The sequence below is a fragment of the Abramis brama genome (assembly GCF_963993115.1).
Source record: "Abramis brama genome assembly, chromosome: 11".
NCBI classification, from domain to species: domain Eukaryota; kingdom Metazoa; phylum Chordata; class Actinopteri; order Cypriniformes; family Leuciscidae; genus Abramis; species Abramis brama.
This window is the reverse complement of record NC_139973.1, coordinates 15,461,140-15,481,853: the sequence shown is the minus strand read 5'-3', so window position 1 is coordinate 15,481,853 and position 20,714 is coordinate 15,461,140. Positions and strand designations below refer to the sequence as shown.

General features: G+C 35.8%; 1 protein-coding gene across 4 annotated transcripts in view; it reads left to right on the top strand.

The window, feature by feature from the left end:
- Positions 1-20,714, top strand: part of kank4 (KN motif and ankyrin repeat domains 4) — a 60,386-nt gene that overhangs the window by 12,871 nt on the left and 26,801 nt on the right. Inside the window, exon 1 of one of the 4 annotated variants that reach the window (XM_084128430.1) lies at positions 16,226-16,441. The exons of 2 other annotated variants lie outside the window; for them this stretch is intronic. The gene's annotated coding sequence lies outside the window, so the exon portion shown is untranslated. Of the gene's footprint in view, positions 1-16,225; positions 16,442-20,714 lie in introns of those variants that run through there. One more of the 4 variants, XM_084128431.1, reaches the window with a different exon arrangement.

Genomic DNA, 20,714 nt, shown 5'->3' with positions numbered 1-20,714 from the left:
TTATCTTTTAAAATGCATTGTTTCATTTCGAGATGTTATTGTTTCCTAAAACTTGTTTTCTTTGCTCATTTCATTTAAAATACACTGTAAAAAATTATCGTAATTTTAACGGTAAAAGACTGTAAGAATGCTACAGTGAAAAACTGTTAATTGGTTAACAGAAAGTTTCCGTACTATTTACGGTAAATAACTGTGATAGATCTAACGGTACATTTAATGTAATTTTACTGTAACATACCGTTAAATTTACAGTTTTTGAAAGTGAAAAAACAACTCATTGTATAATTTACAGTGAAAAACCGTAAATTGACATTCCCACAATTCCCTGTGACACTTCACATTTGATGTATTTTTGTTGAAATAACTATGTTTGTTTCTTCATAGTTTTCTTCGTTTTTTCAAATCAGTTATGTACATTAGGGGTTTATGTTACATTTAATGTTGTTAAATTAATGTTTATTGCATTTTTAAAATTTCATGTGTTACCATGATGATGTTTAATGTTTGTGTGAATGACACTGTGCAGCTTCTATATATATTAGTATTAACTTTCTTGTGGAAGAACTGCTTGTGTTGAGCTTTGATTGATCATGTGACTTTCATCACTGCTGTGATTGGTGGTTATCAGTGTACAAAACAGATATTAATATTTCAATAGGATGGTAAATTAACATTATATCATATTACTGAAATCCAATGTTAAATATACAGTTTTTTTCCGTAAAAACAACGGGAAGAAATTACCATTTTTTTACAGTATTTTTCCATTTTTTAACAGAAATTTTCTGGCGCCCCTGCTGCCAGAAAATTGCCGTTTTTTTACGTTTTTTTTTTTTACAGTGTACTGTATTTTTGTATTGTTTATTTGAATGGGATTATAAGAATTGTTAGTTCTGGTTGTCTAATTTGAAATAGACCAGTGGTGTTCCAAGATTGCCAATATTTTTGATAACACTTTTATATCACGTCTGGAACATTTCTAACACTCTATCTGTGTTTGCAGCTTTCCAAACAGACTTTTGCAGCTTTTAGCTATTTTAGTATTATTTATATACCATTAAAATATGTATTCATATTTTGAATTACTTTTATCTTTATATATTCATTTATATTTTAATCCAAGTTTTACTTTTGTAATTTATATATATATATAGTTATTTATTTCTATTTCAGTTTTAGGAATGTTATTTCTTAAACTTATTTTATTTCTACTAGGCACCATTTTTATTTAAGTTTTGTAAGTTTTAAGTTTTTCATCTAATATTTGTGCTTTATGTTTTTTAGGTAAATCTAACAGTATTCAGGTACAGAAATGGAATATTCTAATGTAAAATAACAGTCTTCACTGTATAAATGAAATATAACTATTAATACAATTTTTTCTTTGTTAAAGCTACAAGTCATTTTCTCTTTCTCTTTTGTTGTTTGATCACCATTGGTGACACAAACAGCTGCATGTGCATTACACTCTAAAAAACACTGGGATAAAAAACAATCGTGAAATAGATATCGTTCCTGGCGTGGCAGGTGCATTAGAGCTACAATTAGCATCAAGCTACATAACATAATTTAAAAGATTAATATTACACTTTTACTCAAAATTCACTTTAAACCACCAATGAGTGTTTGTAATAACTTCCGATTGCGATTTTGGTCATATAATGTTGTTGAAATTTGTTATTTTACAGCATTTTATATGGAGCTAAGCGCAACACCTGCTTAGCATGTATCCTGTAAACATTCTTTATTCAGATGAATATACAGCAAATTGCATGAAAATCACACACAAACCATCGCAATCGTGTGTTTATTCTCTTCATTTTTGACGTGTAGAAACATTTCTTTGGCTTTGTTTTTCACGGAGCTGCGAAGGAGGAAGTTTACACAGCCACATCTTAGATACAATATGTGCCCTTTCTCACGATCTAACAGCAAAAACCTTGTAGAAAAGGAATTCGAGCTATAATTTAGGAAAACAAATCTGTTTTTCATTCAGATAAGTCAGAGTTTTGGTAACCACCACAGAGAAAGTATTTGGCCACCTGCTTTTCTCCTGCGGTTCCAACCATCCAGTTGCTCTATTTAGATTACAAATCTTTCCTGTCTGAAATAAAACCCTCATCCAACCTGTGCTATCTAGAACAACAGATTGAGACGGTTTGAGAATCAAAATGGATTTGACACAGAAGGAAAGAACAGTAAGAAAACAGATAGCGACATGAGTGGGGAACTGAAATTGCTTCAGAGAGCAGCTCTGATAAGAATAAGATGGCATCACTGGATTTAAGAGCACGCGAAAGACAGAGTGATAAAGAAAAATAGATATAGATGCAATGTGCTGCATTGCCTCTAGCTATGCTTTGGCCTTTTGAAAAGGTATCAGATTTTTCACTATGGAAGATCCTCAGGGTGCCAGATGCTTCCTGTTGCAGATTACTGCTAACTGAACTCCAGACCACAAAGTGAGAACAAATAGACATTTCTCTCGTTCTCATTTTCTATGCTAATTATAGAATCAATTTGTTAATAGTTAAGAGGAAGCTTAAGAGGAAAAAATGAATGGGAGAAATTGTTATGAGTAAAATGGAGCCTTTAAGTTAAAAGAGCCAAATGCCTTTATGATATATAGGGATCTCCTCTTTGTTTGTGCACTAGCTGGACCCGTTTTCTAAAAGAGGACACATTTATCATTGTTATTAAAAGTTCATATTGATTAAAAATAACATTTTGTTGAATTATTAATGTTTTAGAATGTTCTTGTTGAATGTCCTGATCTCTCACTGTCTAAGCTACGTAAATTCAATACCATAAAGTAAATGCACTTCAGACATCTGACCTACTTATGACTCAGAATATTCCATTTAAGTTCAGAAAAAGGGCAGTGTTACGCCTACAGGTTAGGAGCATGATGATAGTTTCTATTTTAGGCACTGTGTAATTGTGAAATTAGAAACAAGCTGCTTTCCCAGGGCTTGATCCATGCTGGTTAAAACAGTGTCAATTAGAAAACCACTGACAATGCCAGTACATGAAGCATTTATGGTTCACACTCACAGCATGTGGACATTTGCTTTCCTCTGTGGCTGAGAAAGAATAGTAACTCTTCATTTGAACAAAATGATCCCCTATAGATTTTATTGCTATTCAGTACCAGAATCGCAGTCCTCCTTATTAAAATGTAAAAAAAATATATATATTCATGATTTTACAAGTATGTTTGGTCATATTTCTAAGTATAGCCTATCATCGCAGGCTTTCTCCCGTTGTAGATCACAGTCATTGTTTTGTGTTTTCCTTAAAAGATATTAGCAGGTGCAATTAGATATTGTTGCAACAAATGTTATTTTTTATTCCTTCTAGAGTCAACAGCGTGCCTGTATGTTTACTGCATATGCATTTTTACATGAAATCTGCTGTGTAGGTTCATCCTTATAGTCTTAAAAGACACAGTTCAGTGTTGGCTTAGATGGGATTGTCCTCAGTGGTTCTTATTTTGTCCTTTAGAGACGTAACGATCAGATGTTTCACCATCAGCGGAAATGGAATAGGAGCCTTGCCCACAGTTCCTTAGAGACGAACCGAACTACACGAATGTGACCTTGGGAACTCTGTACTGTGTTATTTCCTCTTAGAAGGAGCTGGAGAAGTTTTGCATTTCAAATGGCCTTTCTTTTTTTCTTCTTCCTTCTACTTTCTTTTTTTATCTATCCTCAGGAGCTATAAGAGGACGAACAGTGTTTTCCATTAAATGCTGATTTGGAAAGCAATAGTGATTGCTTTCAAAACAGCTTCTCTTGATTACATAATATCTTGCATATGATATACTGAATGGCTACATCTAGGAGACTAATCCATAAGCAGAATCAGTAGCAGTAGCGATTTGTCATTTCTTGAAGCAATAAATAGCTAAATCAATGGCACTTCCATGTCAAAATGTCAAATATTTTCAGATATGTTCAATGCATGGATTATCAAGACTTTTTTCCAGCAAGTATGTTATCACATTTCCAGATATCCTCTAAAACAAAAAACAAAAAAACTAAAAAAGACAGCACAGCACATGCAGTTACTGATAACAGAGGGCACTTCAAGTTCAAGTTGTAAGTGAAATGTTGCCAGGTGTGGGAGAAGATTCCTTTAAAAACGGGATCTGTTTTTCCAAGCTGTAACTTCTTAAACATTCTCATGCCTCTGATCTGAGAGATTCACTTCTGGAAGCTTCCAGCCTTTGGAAAAATGAGGATAGCCAAGATGGAAAAAGAGGGAAAGAAAGAAAAAAAAGGAGAAAGATGAAGTAGGCAGATCAAAGAACAACACAATGCTGCTTGTCTGCTCGAGTAGGAGGAAGCCAAAGCCTGTGAGCTGTGGGTCAAAGAGGGAAAGTTATCGTTCCAACTTTGAAATCTGTTGAAATTCCAAACATCATTTTTCAAGAAGTAACATTAAAATATGTCTAGAAGCATATTTATATACAAATAGTCATTGCACTTTCCCAAGAACTTGTGAGCAATTTGTGTCAGAAAAGTGGTGGAGGCGCTATAGGCTTTAATTAATTTGAAAACTTTAACAAACCTCTGTAGACAGGAAAAACTTTTTCGGGTTTATTATTAAATTGTCTTTGCAAAAGAAGAAAACATAAAGCTGGAGCTCTCACCATTAAAATATTTTAGGTCCCCCGAGAGGTCTTGTGTACTGCCTACTGAAATGTAACCAGGTTCTTATTTCCCACAATGCTAGAAGGTAAAAAGCTGTACTCTCTTTGTGAGCACCCATAATAATATACCTAACCTGAGTGGCAAGATCTACCATATTAAGCATTTAAGCATTCACATCCAATGCATGTTTTATTAGGAATTTAATTATTTGTGTTGAAACACCCTGTGTGTAGATTGTATATCAGGTATGCTGATGTTGCATGCTGATGTTGCTCTGGTAGAAGTAAAAAGTAAGGATTTACATGTATGCTTTTGTCAGACACTTCGATCCTTTACATGCGCCACTAGCAGTGCAAACGTCCACTGGCAACCACCAAAACGAGATAAATGACCCCCACTAGCAAAGAGTGAAAAATCAATTCACTTTCTCTGTCACTCTTTCTCTCTCTCATAATTGCGAGAAGCAAACGGGAGAGCATGCAGCGTTTTAAGATTGATTCTGTTGACAGCAAATGTGCAATTCTGAAAAGTTGCATGAAAGTGCATACAAGTTCCCAATCGATTAGACAGCCTATTAAATAGAGCATATACAGTATTGGCTTTTAAACGAATCATTGTTTTGCATTCTGTTGGCATATTTTTTTGAACTGTTGTATTTTTCAAAACTGCCATCAAAGTGCTGAATGAAGCATTTCAAAAATACAGTACGACATTGTCATAAATATTTTTTTTATGAGTGTATGTGCAGCCCTGTCAGCATTTTTTGCTAAAGCCTGTCAGTTTGTATTGTTTATATATATATATATATATATATATATATATATATATATAGTTTGTATTTCTTCTTAGTTGCCTGGGGTTAGAAATACATGTTGCTACAGCTTATGTGAACTAGCGGCACTGGGCTTTGCTTGTCTGTCATCGCATTTCTATATGAGCATTCTTGCTTGTTTGCAGCTGCTTGTTTGTGTGTGTGTGTATATAAGTTCATGTTTCTATTAGGAAAAGGTAGGATGATACAATGACAGCATAAAGGGGGCATTCTTTACTCTTTACATCTCTTTACATGAGCAGCAGACTAGCTTTCTAGCTATGAGTGTTTAAAAGATTGTGCATGTGTTACTATTTAACCAATGATTTCTATTTGTATGCTTTAAAAAAAATTGTGTATACACTACCGTTGAAAAGTTTAGGGTCGGTATGATTTTTAAATGTTTTTGAAAGGTCTCTTGTGCTCCCCAAGGCTGCATTTTTTTTTTTTTTTTTTTTTATTAAAACAGCAATTTGCGAATTATTATTAAAAAGTAAATTATTATTATTATTATTATTTTATTCATTTATGTAATGGCAAAGCTGAATTTTCAGCAGTCGTTGCTCCAGGTTTTAGTGTCACATGATCCTTCAGAAATCATTCTAATATGCTGATTTGGTGCTCAGGAAACATTTCTTATTATTATCAATCTTACTGACCCCATGCTTTTGATTTATGTTTGTTTTTCAGAGGATATGGGATTTTTCACACACACACACACACACACACACACACACACACACACACACACACACAAATAAAAATAAAAAATAAAACAAACCCTGAGCCATTTCTCAAAATATCATTTTTGGGTGAACTATCCCTTTACTATTCCATTTTCAGTTTGTATACCCAAAGTGAAATTGTGAATGTAAGTAATGGAGAGACTGTAAGGGTTTGAGAGGAGCAGAGAGATTGACATTTCCAGCACGAGGGAAAGAGTGACAGTAAGTTATTGGGGAATGGCCCGAAAACAGCAGTATGATGTCAAGAAGTAAATCAAGCAGGAAGGATGGAAAAATGGCCCAAACAACATATGAGTTTGCCCTCACACATATACACCTCTCTTCATCTGTTGACATCAGGTCACATTTCCTGAGAGCATCTTTATCTCAGCAGAGTGACAGCCCTATTTCTCACACACGTTCATTATCCCACCGTCACCCCTGTGTGTGCGGCCCAAAGCATCTCTCCATGGTGACTCGCACACTACTACAAATCTACCTGCCATAGTTTGGTATGAGGGCTAATATAAAGTCATCCAGTCTATATTGCATTATTTTTACTTGACGGTTGAATCAACGGTTTACTTGATGGTTGAACCTGACGGTTCATTAACCAGTGTATTCCACCGTTACATAGATAAATAGATATTCACATGAACATGAAGTATTTTTTTTACTTACAGTCTTCCTCTTAAAGGAATAGTTTAACCTTGTTTCTGTTATCATGTACTCGCCCTCATGTCATTCCAAACCTGTATAACTTTCACAATGGAAGTAAGTGGTAACCAAAACCGTTTGGTTATCAACATTCTTCAAAATATCTTTTCTTTTGTTCTTTCTTTTTTTGTAAACCATCCCTTTAAATTGCCCCTGCCTCACCTTGATGACATGAATAAAAATCAATGGAGGCCAGAAATAGCATGCGTAACATGAGGGAGTTCTGCTTAGACAGCTGCACATCCATTCTGTAAGACAAGACACTTTTTTTGCTTTGCATATGCTTTTAAATTTGTTTTTGGATCCATTTTCAAACTTGCTTTTGACTACTCATCATTTTGTCTGTTTGTTTGTTTGTCTGTCTGTCTTTCTAAGACATGATTAGAGGACTATGGTTTCTGTTTATGCTGAGCAACCTGCATCCCATCAGCCTGTGTATGTTTTTCATCTGAAAAAATAAATACAATAAAAACACATTTTTGTTTACCCATGTGGGATCCATTAAATAGTTATGCTCTAAACACAATATTTTGTTACTGCTCAAGATTAATTCATTCAGCGCTCTTTTTCCATAGAAAAAAAACATTGCATAAACAAAAAAGGAATTCCCTAAAGGGTGGATAAGTCCTTATCTGTTTAGGGTTATTTTGTTTTACTAAACTCTTTAACAACTTTAAAAAAAAAAATACTGCATAGTCATTTGCTGCTCAGGGAATTGGTAACTTTATTATTAAATAAAATAATGATTTGACAGATAATTATTTGAATAGTCACTGTAAGGGTTGTACAGTACACTGAATCCCTTTATTTTACATTATGTATTTGCTAACCAAAATCTTGTTCACACTAAAGAAAGTCGTACCGATTTGTGCTTGCCCCTATTAAAACCATGTATCATGGATCAAAACCGTGTACATTTACTAATTTATCACAAATAAAACATATGCCAAGAATAACTGCAAAGCTGTTATTCAAATACTGCAATATGTTTTTTTTTTCAGGAACATGTTAATTAGAATTTGATATTTCTATTATATGGGTTATGTTTTAATTAGGTTTTAATTTGAAATGAAATGCACTGTAAAATAATCTTCACAGAAAGAAAAATTAAAAAATCTAATCGTGCATGTAGAGAACAGGAAAGAAAAGGGAAGCAAAAATAGGGTTAATCCACTGAACATATTTTGAGCTCTTGTTCTCAGAGCCCCACACACACACATGCCTGGCTGGGAACCTCATGATTATTGATAGTGGGAGCCATTTGGCCACATCCTCAGCAGCAGAGCACAAACAGCCCCCAGCAGCAGATCTGCAGAGTTCCAGAATGTGCCTTGTACACACAAAACAGATCTTGTCCATTTAGGAGACAACGAAAAGAGCTTGTCTTTCTCTTTTGCCTTCTCTCTTGTTCATTCAAACACACAGTGGTGCATTGACTAAATTACTCAACATTGGTGAAATTTTTCAAAAAAAAAAAAAAAGGTCCATTGTCTATAGCGATGCATGAAGCCACTTTCACACAAAAGCCACTTTCAAACCAAGCAGCTTTCTGTTGGTCAATGTGGCGAATTTGAATAAGCAACTTGAACATGAGCTAAATCTTTGCGGTGCACTTTTCCGCTTTCATGCATAAATCTGAGAAACAAGTGACCCCAACTTTACACACCTGCAATCTAGTTTATCCCAGCACAATTTGCTCTGGTATTTTAGTGCACTATATATATCTTACATTCTTTTCTATGTAATGTAAGTTTATTGTTAAAGGGATAGTTCTACCAGAAAGGCTCGGGAGATAGAATGATATAACAAAGCATATATTTATTAACAGCCCAGCAAGCAAATATTTATAAAGTTCTTTGGCGTAGGCCCCGTCTGTAGCGCGCAATCTGAGGGTAGCGGAAACTGCATTTCTTGCTTGAAGAAGAAGGCAGGGGCGCAGCCGACCCCCGGGAGGTATGGGAAGGGACCATCCTGGTGGTGGTGGGGAAGATGGAGGGGAAGGGACCATCTTGGTGGAGGTGGGGAGGATGGAGGTAATTGGTAATACAAGTACCAGTCTTTTATACTGCAAGTATTAGCACATGATTGGTTAGATGTGGAGGTAATAAGTGACGCAACGATTGAGTCTTCCTAACAGAACTTACTCTAAAGCCAAGTTGTTTCATTTCACCCAAAACAACACAAAAATGAGCCTAATTGGTTCTTGCGGAAGCTCAAACGAGCTGCGTAACACAAGGAACCTCATTGGTTCTTGCAGAAGCTCAAACGTGCTGCGTAATACGTAACACACGACATACAAGAATGAACCTCATTGGTTCTTGCTGAAGCTCAAATGTGCTGCGTAACACGAGAATGAGCCTCATTGTTTCTTGCAGAGAATGAACCTCATTGGTTCTTGCTGAAGCTCAAACGTGCTGCGTAACACGAGAATGAACCTCATTGGTTCTTGCAGAAGCTCAAACGTGCTTCGTAACACGAGAATGAACCTCACTGGTTCTTGCGGAAGCTCAAACGAGCTGCGTAACACAAGAATGAACCTCACTGGTTCTTGCAGAGAATGAACCTCATTGGTTCTTGCGGAAGCTCAAACGTGCTGCGTAACACAAGAATGAACTGTCGAGAGACAGAAATCTCTCAAATTTTATTAAAAATATCTTCATTTGTGTTTCAAAGATGAACTAAATTCTTACGAGTTTGGATTAGTAAATGATGACAGAATTTTGGGTGAACTAACCCTTTAAGATATAGAAAGCACTCAGAACCACCATGAAAGTTGAAGAATCATGCCACACAAATTGTGTACAGTATGTTTTCTTAGCAGTAATTTTGCTGTTAATTTTGTATAATACCTTTAGTGAATGAGCTGCGAAAACAAGCCAGACAGTACGTGTATATAAGCATTGCAGTCAGAGGGCACAGTTCACATACGGTCATGTATTTTCATTTCTCACTGTGGTCTTATTTGCTTGTAGACTAATGGTGAAATGATATGCTACAGAATGGCATCACCGCCATTTTAAATGTGGGTTGGTGGGGGATGTTAGAGCTCATTTTTGGAGAGAAAATCAATACCCATGCCTTAATGTGCCTCCTTTGCCCATAGTGGACCTAGACTGGATTCTAGTTTCCAGCCATTTTGTCTTCCAAGTATGGAGATTTTAGTATGAGGTTCGAGGATCATGCAAATTTGATGAGATTGATTTCCCAAAAGTAAAGTCTGTGGCACAGTCAAAACATTGCTCTTTTTCAGCATCCCGACCGGCCCAAAACAGTAACCTTGACCTATCTAATTGGCATGAATTTGGTGGTGGCTCTATCTGTTTGACTGACCAATCTTTTTTCCTTTTAAAACCCGTTTTAAAATTGTTAAAACATATTATAATTATTTATAATATTAATAATATAATATTTTACCAGTATATAATTATTTTTGTAATCTATCAATATGAATAACAATGATACATTTCCATTTGAAACAAAGAAATTAAGTAAGAAATGTAATTCCTGTCAATGTTTATGTATTGTCAAAATGAGTAATACTATAATAATTTTCCATAATATAATTTTCGAACTTTATATAATTATTTTTGCAATGTTAAAATTAATGATAGAATTATTATTTTTATTAGTATAACATTTTTAACAACATATCATTTTTGCAATAACAATTTAATCTGTCTCGACTTTGTGTTTGTATAATTAATTTCAATTGAACTTTAACTACTTTTGACTTCACTGAAGTATCATGCAGAGCAATTATATATTTTTCATGACTGTGTGAATTTGAACCATCCCACATTTCTGTGTAACTGCCGGCTTCTTTTCCATGGCAGTTACTTATGACTAAATCTATGCGAGATACTCTTGACAGGGCCACATAGTTTTATTGTTGTGGTCTCTCTCTCGTTCTCAGACTTCCCCATTAGTCTGTATTCTAGTCTGGTCCAGACATGGCAGTTTGAACACAAACAGCCTGAGGTTCTTATCTGTCTTTCTCACACTGCACTCTTCCCCAGGAAACCCATTCAAACCTCACTTTATCACAAGTTCAGCTCTCCACTCCTCCCTCAGCTCCAGTCATTGCCAAAAGCATACTTTTTACATTCCTTCTTGCTCCCCTCTTCATTTAAGATGTTACCTAAGAATTGCACATCTTTCTCTTACCATCTAAATCTCTTTTACCAGAAGCAATGTCTGTCTCTCTCCTCTCTCAACAGCTCTCTCGCTCTAAGTCATTCATAGTTATTCCGGTTCATATCTCTCTGCCTTTTTTCTCTTTTTGTGTAAGTCTGTGTTAGTCACATGCTAGAGTTCCTTTCTTTCCTCCCTCTCTTTGAGGGTCTTGAAATTCCACAGTCTCAAGAGTTCATCCCAGTATCAGTTCATCCCAAGTTTGCAAGCATTTCATCTTGGAATCTTTGGGAAAGCTGTCCCCTTTATGTTAGAAATAATTTTAATAATTGATCATTTTTAAAGTCAGGATGAAACGGAAATTACAATTGATTTTTCTTCCCTATTGTGATGTATATCAGAGTGAAACGGCTTCTCAAATAAGAAAAAACTGTAGGCCGTGACCTGATTTTGTATTCTGGAATTGATTGGATCATTGTTCCAAGAGGGAGGGGAAGTTATTTTGATAAAAAATTACAAGGGCACATAAAAAAAGAAAAAAAGAAAAAGATAAACCATTTATAATAAATACTGCAAAAAAATGTGTGTGTATATATATATATATATATATATATATATATATATATATATATATATATATATATATATATATATATCATGTGAACACTTTTTGTACAAAAGGTAATCTAGCTTCTAATCAAGATCTAATTCGAGCAAGATGCCAGATTTACAATCCCAGTAAATAGAAACACATTTGATGCCATTTTTGATGTGGTAGCACTTGATCTGTTAAATATTTTGGTCACCCTCACTCCAGTCAAGGGGGGTTTTGAGGTTTACAGAAGATGATGAGTAATGCCATATAATTCATAATCTAATCTACAACGATGCTCACATAGCTCACTTCACATTGTGTGAGCATTAGCATCAGTTCCTCTCATGCCTTTAGAGAGCCGCATGACACAGATGCCAGTGTGCAGTGAAGCTTTAAGGAGAGAGCAGAATTTGATACAGGATTGTGGTTAAAGCCAGCGGAGGGCATTCACGGCTCACTGTGTTGTCACTGTAGTTAACGCGTTTTTCACTTTCTACAGAGAGTTGAGTCACTTGAAGTTGGTTACTTGATTTATATAAATAATTTTGTATGAAACAATAATGAAACAAAGTGTTAATGTATTCACTATCGCTGAGCAGGATGGGTGTTGATCGTGTGCATTTGATTGATGACTACCTCTTTCCACTTTACTGTGGTAGATAACAATTTCTACATAAATGTAGACTAAGTGGAAATTGTCAAATTAATCGTGAGGTTGGCACCCCACCCACTGTCCGTCCGGCCCTCCCTCAATCTTACAGTACATCTTACATCTCAGAACTGGAGTTGGACCTGCAAATCCCCCACCCCTTGCATGTTCATTTTTTTTTTTTTTAAATGGTAAATTTGATAATGTTTTCAGCCACCAATGGTACTCTCAGATCCAATTAACATGTTTTACCATCTTTTATACAATTCCGAATTCCGTAGATTCAAAATAAGCACAGAAAATTCACTGGGCCTATAGTCATAGCTGAATAGTCATATATGTCTTTGCTACTTTACTTAAAGGAGTAGTTCACTTAAAAATGAAAATTACCCCATGATTTACTCACCCTCAAGCCATCCTAGGTGCATATGACTTTCTTCTTTCAGACGAATACAATCGGAGTTATATTAAACACCCTGACGCTTCCGAGCTTGATAATGGCAGACAGTGAATTGCATCCATCAGTTTGAAGCTCAAAAAAGTGCATCCATCCATCATAAAAGAACTCTGGGGGGTTAATAAAGGCCTTCTGAAGCAAAGCGATGAGTTTGTGTAAGAAAAATATTCATATTTAACACATTACAAATTAAAATTCTAGCTTTCAGCCAAACGGTACATACGCAGTCAACGTGTGGAGTTATTTTATGATGGATGGATGCACTTTTTTGTGCTTCAGACTGATGGTTGCAATTCACTGCCATTATAAAGCTCGAAAGCATCAGGGTGTTTATTATATATATCTCAGATTGTATTTGTCTCAAAGAAGAAAGTTGTATACACCTAGGATGGCTTGAGGGTGAGTAATTTTACTATACTCCTATAAGCAACAGACTTAGCATTTAGCATGCTAACGTGCTACTCGACCAAACCGGCATCGATTCAAACCGGCGTCTCCGGCATGGGAGGCGGGCACACTAACAAGGACGCTAAAGACCGCAGCTTTTAGCGTCAGTCGCTACCGTGCCTCTTGAGGCCAGGGGAGTGAAGTTTAGACGCACAGCTCTTCCTTCAAGACAATCTGATTGACACATTATACAAAGCAACTAATCATTATTTGGTTTGTTTTTGAATGCCTTTTATGGGTGGGTTATATTATATCTATATATTATGTCTATTACTTATACTAAAATAATAGACACACATGGGAAACATTTTTTTTTTTTTTACTTGAACACTGAAAAAAGGCAGCAGCAAATGTGATCATAGTTTCTCATTGTGATTATTTCGCAGCCATAACTGAATGAACAGCCTCTGGGCGGTCCGTGAGCATTCCGACTGAAGCTGAGACCTGTTAACACTATACATGGAAAAATATGCAGTAAAATGTGCAAATATGTGAGTCTGACATATGTTAGGGCAGATATGATATCCTGCAGCTTTACTGGACCTTGAAATAATAGATAGGGCCATAAGTTTCTCAAGTGTGTGTACACAGCCCTGTACTGTGTAAAGTTGTCGGCTTTTATGGCTGATAAAGATGGCTATGTTTTGGCATGGGGTATTTATGTGACCTGTTTTATGAACATTACTGATATAGATTGCTTATATGCTCACTCTCACTCTTTCCTTTAGACCCACAGCCGACAACCACGCTAATGAGCGTGTTCGTGTTCAAGTGCCTGCTCGCGTGTAAAATGTAGGGGGTCTGAGTATGTTTACACACGTTTTCCTCTAATTCAGCCAAGAGACAGTCAGATGAACAGTAGGAGTACATTCAGACTGTTAAAGATTAAAGTAACCATGAAATCAAAATTGACAATTCTTATTTTTATGGAATATTGCAGTATTTAATATAAATGATTTATCCATGCATCACATTTACAGCATGCCTGTGTTTTTAGAAGTGTGAATGATTGTCGGTGTGCATCAGAGAGATTGAGAATACATGAGTGAGTGTTTTGTATGCATGTTTGAATTTTCGCTTTTATTAGTGTCTGCAAGGCCACTGCCGACTGAAGTAGGAAGAGCACTTTATGGCTACAGGGTGCATTTCACTGCCAGTGTACACTAGATATGCTGAGCACAAAACACCTCCACCTCTCTTCAAGTCTGCTTTTAATCTGGGCTCTGACACTGGACGATGACTCACTCTGGACACAAGTGAAATATAGTCATGGCAGGGGCATCTCAATTCTGTGATTAGACAGACCTCTCAAGCACATTGCAGAGTTGAATAGCTTCCTCCTTAAGGGGCCACTTCAATTTGTTTGCTCCAAATGAAAAAGGCAAAAGGAGCACTCCATAGCAGAATCTGTGACAAGAATACAAGCTGGCTTATCTGTGGGATCATCTCAGGCACATACAAATAAATACCATGTTTTTTAGACCTTTATAAAGTACATCATGGTATTCAGAGCCATGTTTCTAGTGACTTGATCATGCAATGAAAAATATAAAGATGTGAGTGGACATAATAATTTTGCATCTCCTGTCAGTCTAATCTTTTCTCTTTTTTTCTGTTTCTTTTGTCACATACACATACCAAACTAAGGATGATAAAAATTACATCGCTCACCGTCATGCCATTCCAAACCAATAAAACTATCATTCATGTTTATTTGTGTTCCAAAAATGAACGAAAGTCTTGTTGGTTGGAATGACATTTGAGTGAGGAAAGGACAACAAAATTGTCTGTTTTGGGAGAATTATCCTTTTATTTGCTTAAAATTATCCCTTTCTGTGGACTGATATTAACTGTAGCAACTGAATTATTGTGTTTGCAAGTTGAGAACTGAATCTGTCCTGTTTGTAAATGGATCAACCACTGTTTTTGTGAGGCAAAACATCCGCTAGAATATTTAGTTCAAGAACTGGACATTGCTGTTTCTTTCTTGAACTCTTATGAATGTGCCAAAGAGAACTAGGGTGAATGTTATAATTTCCAGTGAATAACTAGCCTGGAAATCCAGACCCAAATCTGAAAGATTAAGGGTCTGGCATCGACTAATGAAAATCGGGGCGGCACCAAGCATGCATTTGAAAATCTCACTGCATGCAATTGGATAACACAACGACCGATCACAACAATAAGCCCCATACGCTTAGCTACCAGCGGAGCTTACTGGTAGATAAGACTCTTGCCGTATCCGGTCGGCCAAACAGCAAAAACGCCCTTCTTGCAAAGGAAGGATTCGAGCGCCGTCTTCTGTTCTTCTTTTAGATAAAAAGCCAAGTCTAACTCGTTCATTGTAGCGGCCAAAGCCGTTTCAAACAACTGGTGCTCATCCATAGCCATCTTGCAATGTTTACTAATGATTTCGACGTCACAGCGCTGTCGTCATCTGTTTAGCTCGCCTCTGGCCCGCCTATATCAGATAACCCGATGTGATTGGTGCAGCTCGGATACAAGGGCATATTTAATGAGCATCATTACTCGACGCCAGAGTAAACTCGCTGAGCTAATTCAATTTGTGCTCTCGCGAGAACTCTGGATTTCCAGGGTAGTGAATAACAACTTAAATTTCAGTCTGCTCCTCACAAAACATTGTTTCAAAAGAATCATAGAGACCAAAGTCATAGAGACCACTTTTATGTATTTTTATGATGCATTTTTGTTATTTTGGCTTCATTAAATAAAATTACATCAAAAAGAGTGACCAGGTTATTCTTTTCTTAAAATTTTCATGTTTCAGTTAACTATTTAAGGCCATTATTGTAAAGCCCTGAATGTTAATGTGGCTTGCACCTCAACAAATGAGCAGCTGCACTCCTGGCTGAGGCGCAAGTGTTATGAGAAGATAAGCTGTGGTGGAGATCTGGTGCATTGTTAATGGTTAACCTCCACCCATTGGCGGGACCCATGCCACAAAATTTTGACATATTCCTGGGGTTACAGGGAGGGAGGAAAGTTAACTTCAGCAATAAAACACACTTTTTAAGAACAGAGTATTAAGTTATTGAGGGAGAGAGAGTTATTGAAGTGGAGAGGGAATGTAAGGAAAAAAAAATACACAAGAGAAAGAGGGTGAGAAAGGAAGAGAGCTCCCCTCCATGGGTCATTTGATCTGAGGCACCGGCCGTCGTCAGTTCAATGCTCAGATGGTCTGTGTCAAAAGGAGGGCAGAGGGAGTTACTGCAGTGGACTGAACCTTCAAAAGAGTGAGGACTGTTTTCTCACTTTTCTTACTCATCTTTGATGCCTTTTCTTTCTCGTGTTATGTGTTTTTCTTTTCCTCCAGGACCAATATCTCGCCATAGCAGAATAAATTGCCAGTCCAGTATCAATGCACTGTAAAACTCATTTTCTTCAGTATTTTTGTCTTGTTTTCCAGTAAAATATCTAAACATCCTCAACAATATACGTTTAATTTCATATTTCTTATCATGCAGAGAATATATCTTGAATTAAGATTATTTTTAATATAGTTTAAGCATGGGCGTCGGAACCATTGTATATGGGTGGGACAAGACCCACCCACTTTTTAAGACCAATGCTATTGGACCCACTTACTTTTACCGTCTCTAATTCAGCGCATTTGTCTTTTCATAGTGCTGTCAGTCAAATCCAATTATTAGGGAATTCCCTAATAAATTAAACTACATTATATTTCTCAACGAGCCGCAACTGACGAAAGTAACCGCCCGTTGTACCTTTCCAGTCAAATATTGCGTTGCAAACATCAATAACAGCTTTAAATTGTCATTGCTGGCAGATGACCATGGTATTAGCGGGATAATCCACGGATAGCTGTGCATTTAATGCACGACTTGGAGGCAAAGAACCGCCCGACGTGAAGTGGAGTTTAGTTTTAGTAGTTGTATTAAAAATGCATTAAAGTATATTTGTATTGTACTAAAAACATACTCAAGTACATTTTTTATATATTTAATAGTATGTCTTTTTCACCTGGGTTGTTTTAATTAAAAGGCACCAGAATAGCCTGTGGGCCATTCCACCGAATGGGTGACATTTGCTTGTTGTAACTCTTCAAAATTAAACTTAATTTTTTTTTTTTTTTTCAACACTGAATCTAATACTCAAATATTTATCTATTTAAAATGTGTATTGGTCAATCTCAGGCAACTTTATTTAATTTTTTACAAGGTTTCTAAGCAGAAGATGGACGCATGTTTTCTCAGTCCTGTTAACGAAACTCATGTGACATTTAAAAAGCATGTCAATTAATTCCTTTGTTTTCCCCACAAGAAAGTGTTTATTTTAAAGAAATTGTTGGTTATATTTTCAAATAACTGATATTTGTGACAAAAAAAATCACTATATATTAAGGCAAGGTGTATGCCTTAAGCCATTTTTTCATTTTAAAGAAGACTGAAGCCTCAAGTTTATATATTTTTTTATAATTTAATTTATTAAACAATTGTATAAATGATGGAACAAACAAAACTGATAGAAACAGTGGTTTAACTTTATTTTTTTAGAAAATAAATAAATTAATGTAACAGGAATGAACACTTGGTAACAGGAATGAACTATTTCATAACAGGAATGAGGAACAGGTAACAGGAATGAGTGTCCATATGTGTGTGCATGAGAGAGGGTGTACATGACTGTGTGTGCATAAGATTTCTATGTTGAAGTGATGTACTATATGCTAGTAGTACTTCACAGCAAAGGAGGTGGAAAGAGAAATAAGGAGAGAGAAGAAGAGAGAGGGAGGGAGTAAGAGGGAAGGTAAGACAAAAAAGGGAGAAAAGAGAGGGTGGCGGGTGTGTTTCACTCCTTCCATTGCAATATGCCATAGGTGGGTGTTTCTGGCACCAGCATAGTATGGGTTTTCTTCGTCTTCTACAAAATATAAGGAAGACAAAGACAAAACGTTCAAGTCACTTTGTGGTGGCCTGGCTTCCTGGAAGTACGGTGTTCACATTGTAAAACTAATGCTAATGTCTACAATACAAGTAATTGCAACCTTAAAATTCATAATTCAGGTGAATAGTATTATATCAACTAATATTTACAGTATTAAATCAACAAAACAGAGGTCTTTACTCACTCCTGTTACTTTAACTCACTCCTGTTATTTTTCATATACGTAACAGGACTGAAAGTAACAGGATTGAGTTTTTAAGCAAAAAGTTATCAAATACATGACATATGGCAACATAGCATACATGCTAATAGCATGAAGACACTGAGAAAATTGTAGTAACTTAACAAAAGTTAATATTTTTAAAATAAACAAAATAAATTCTAAGAAATCATTTAGGTAACAGGACAGTGTTGAGATTGACCTTCTCAGTCATAGTTACAATTTCATCAAATATACAGAAATTCAAATGAGAGGACTTACTTATGGTCTTCCCATTGCCTTTAGAATAGTGATGGGTCGTTCGCGAATGAGCCGGATCTAAGAGCCGGCTCTTGTAGGTGAACGACGGGAGCCGGCTCGCATATCTGAAGAGCCGACTCTATTTTTAAAAATATAGCCTATAGAAATTAAATCATTATGTAGGCTAATAATGAAATAATGAATGATTTTAAATGCATTTAAAATAATTGACTAATTCAAAAACCAACAAAAACAATTATATAGGCCTAAAGGCGCACACACATTTGTTTCGACTGTCTGATCAGCCTCACATTCTGTTCCTGTCAATCATACACGCGATGTCAACCAATTAAACTGCATGAGGGAGGGCCGAGCAAACTCTCTCACACACACACACACACACACAGAGAGATGCGGATAAACCGCGGATCAGGCGGATGACGTGACGAAAAATAATATTTTAATTAAATTCGGGCGGGTGGCGGTTGAACCAATCAAATGAAAAAAGTTTGCCACTAAGCAAACCTGCAAGCTATGCCCAGCTGTCAGTACTATTGGAGGAGGCCTAAACTTATCTTAGATGAGACCGCCTGGGTTATTTTGTTATTTTGTTTCGATATTAATTATATTTTACAGCCAATCGTAGCCTACTACCACTGTGGAATATGCATTTAAAAGAGAGACAGATTACGGTCTGATATGACTCAGAAATGACATCGGGCAATTGCAGAGCAAGATGTTCAGAAGAACGCAAGAGCTAAACTTCTACAAGCTCAATAATATCCACATTAAAAAGTAAAAAAAGAAGGTAAGAAAAATAGTCAGTCATAACTTTGCCCATTAATTAGATGTGCAAGGTAAGCAGGCTAGTTTTTGGGTTGTTATGGACAATTAAAAATGTGAATATTCACGTTGCACAGTTGTGTGATGGACTTTCAGCGAGTTAAAACATATATTTTTTAAAGAGCCGTTTGTGAGTCAAAAAGAGCCGGCTCTTTTCAGTGAGCCGAGTCAAATGAGCCGGCTCACGAAAAAGAGCCGGAATGCCCATCACTACTTTAGAAGATCCAGATGATGCAACTTCCTGTTGAAAATGTGTCTTGTGGAATATTCCAAGTTTTTCAGAGGGGGGAATGTGTTAGGGTAACAGCACTGAGTGAAAACCCGGGGACATGACTAAAATGTGTATTTTATCTAAAATATTAGCTAAAATATTTTTTTCTCATAAAAACAAACAAACATTTTAAATCGATTGGATATAAAGTCACACAACAATCCCCAAAACTTAAGGTTTCTGAAGGATTTTTATATTTCATGGCAAAGTTTAGAGACAGAGAGTGGGGACATGCAGAAAATGCTATTTTTTGTGTTCTATGTAGTTTTTATTAATGTTTTTAATTATAAATGTTAAAATTTGTAGTTAGCTTAATATGCAGGACATTTTGCTTAATAATAAAATGTATTTTAGAGTTAATTTTCATGCAATTTTATACATATGATGTTCTAGGGACAGAAATGTCACCCATTCGGTGGAATGGCTCCTGTAATGGTATTTACTTCAGTAACATTTTTCTGGGGGAGGACCCACCCACTTTTTTTTTTTCTTTTTTGTCATAGTAAAATTGTTTACATAATTCATGCATAAACACTAAACTTAAGTCAAGCCATATTCTCTGAAAACAATTATTATTATCTTATTTCTGCTTCATCAGATTTATTTTGTTTGAAGAATGTTTAGATATTTTACTGGAAAACAACATATTTTTTTTCATTTTGGGATCAGTAGGATAAAAAAAAGAAATTAATACTTTTATTCAGCAAGGATGCATGAAATTAATCGAAAGTGAAAGTAAAGATATTTACAATGTTACAGAAGATTTATATTTCAAATCAGTGCTTTTGAACTTTCTATTCATCAATACATCCTGAAAAAATGATCAAATATATTAAGCAGCACAACTGTTTTCACCATTTGTAATAATAAGAAATGTTACTTTTTGCACTAAATCAGCATATTAGAATGATTTCTGAAGGATCATGTGACACTGAAGACTGGAGTAATGATGCTGAAAATTTCAGCTTTGCCATCAATTAATTAAATTTCATATAAGTGCAGCCTTGGTGAGCATAAGAGACTTTTT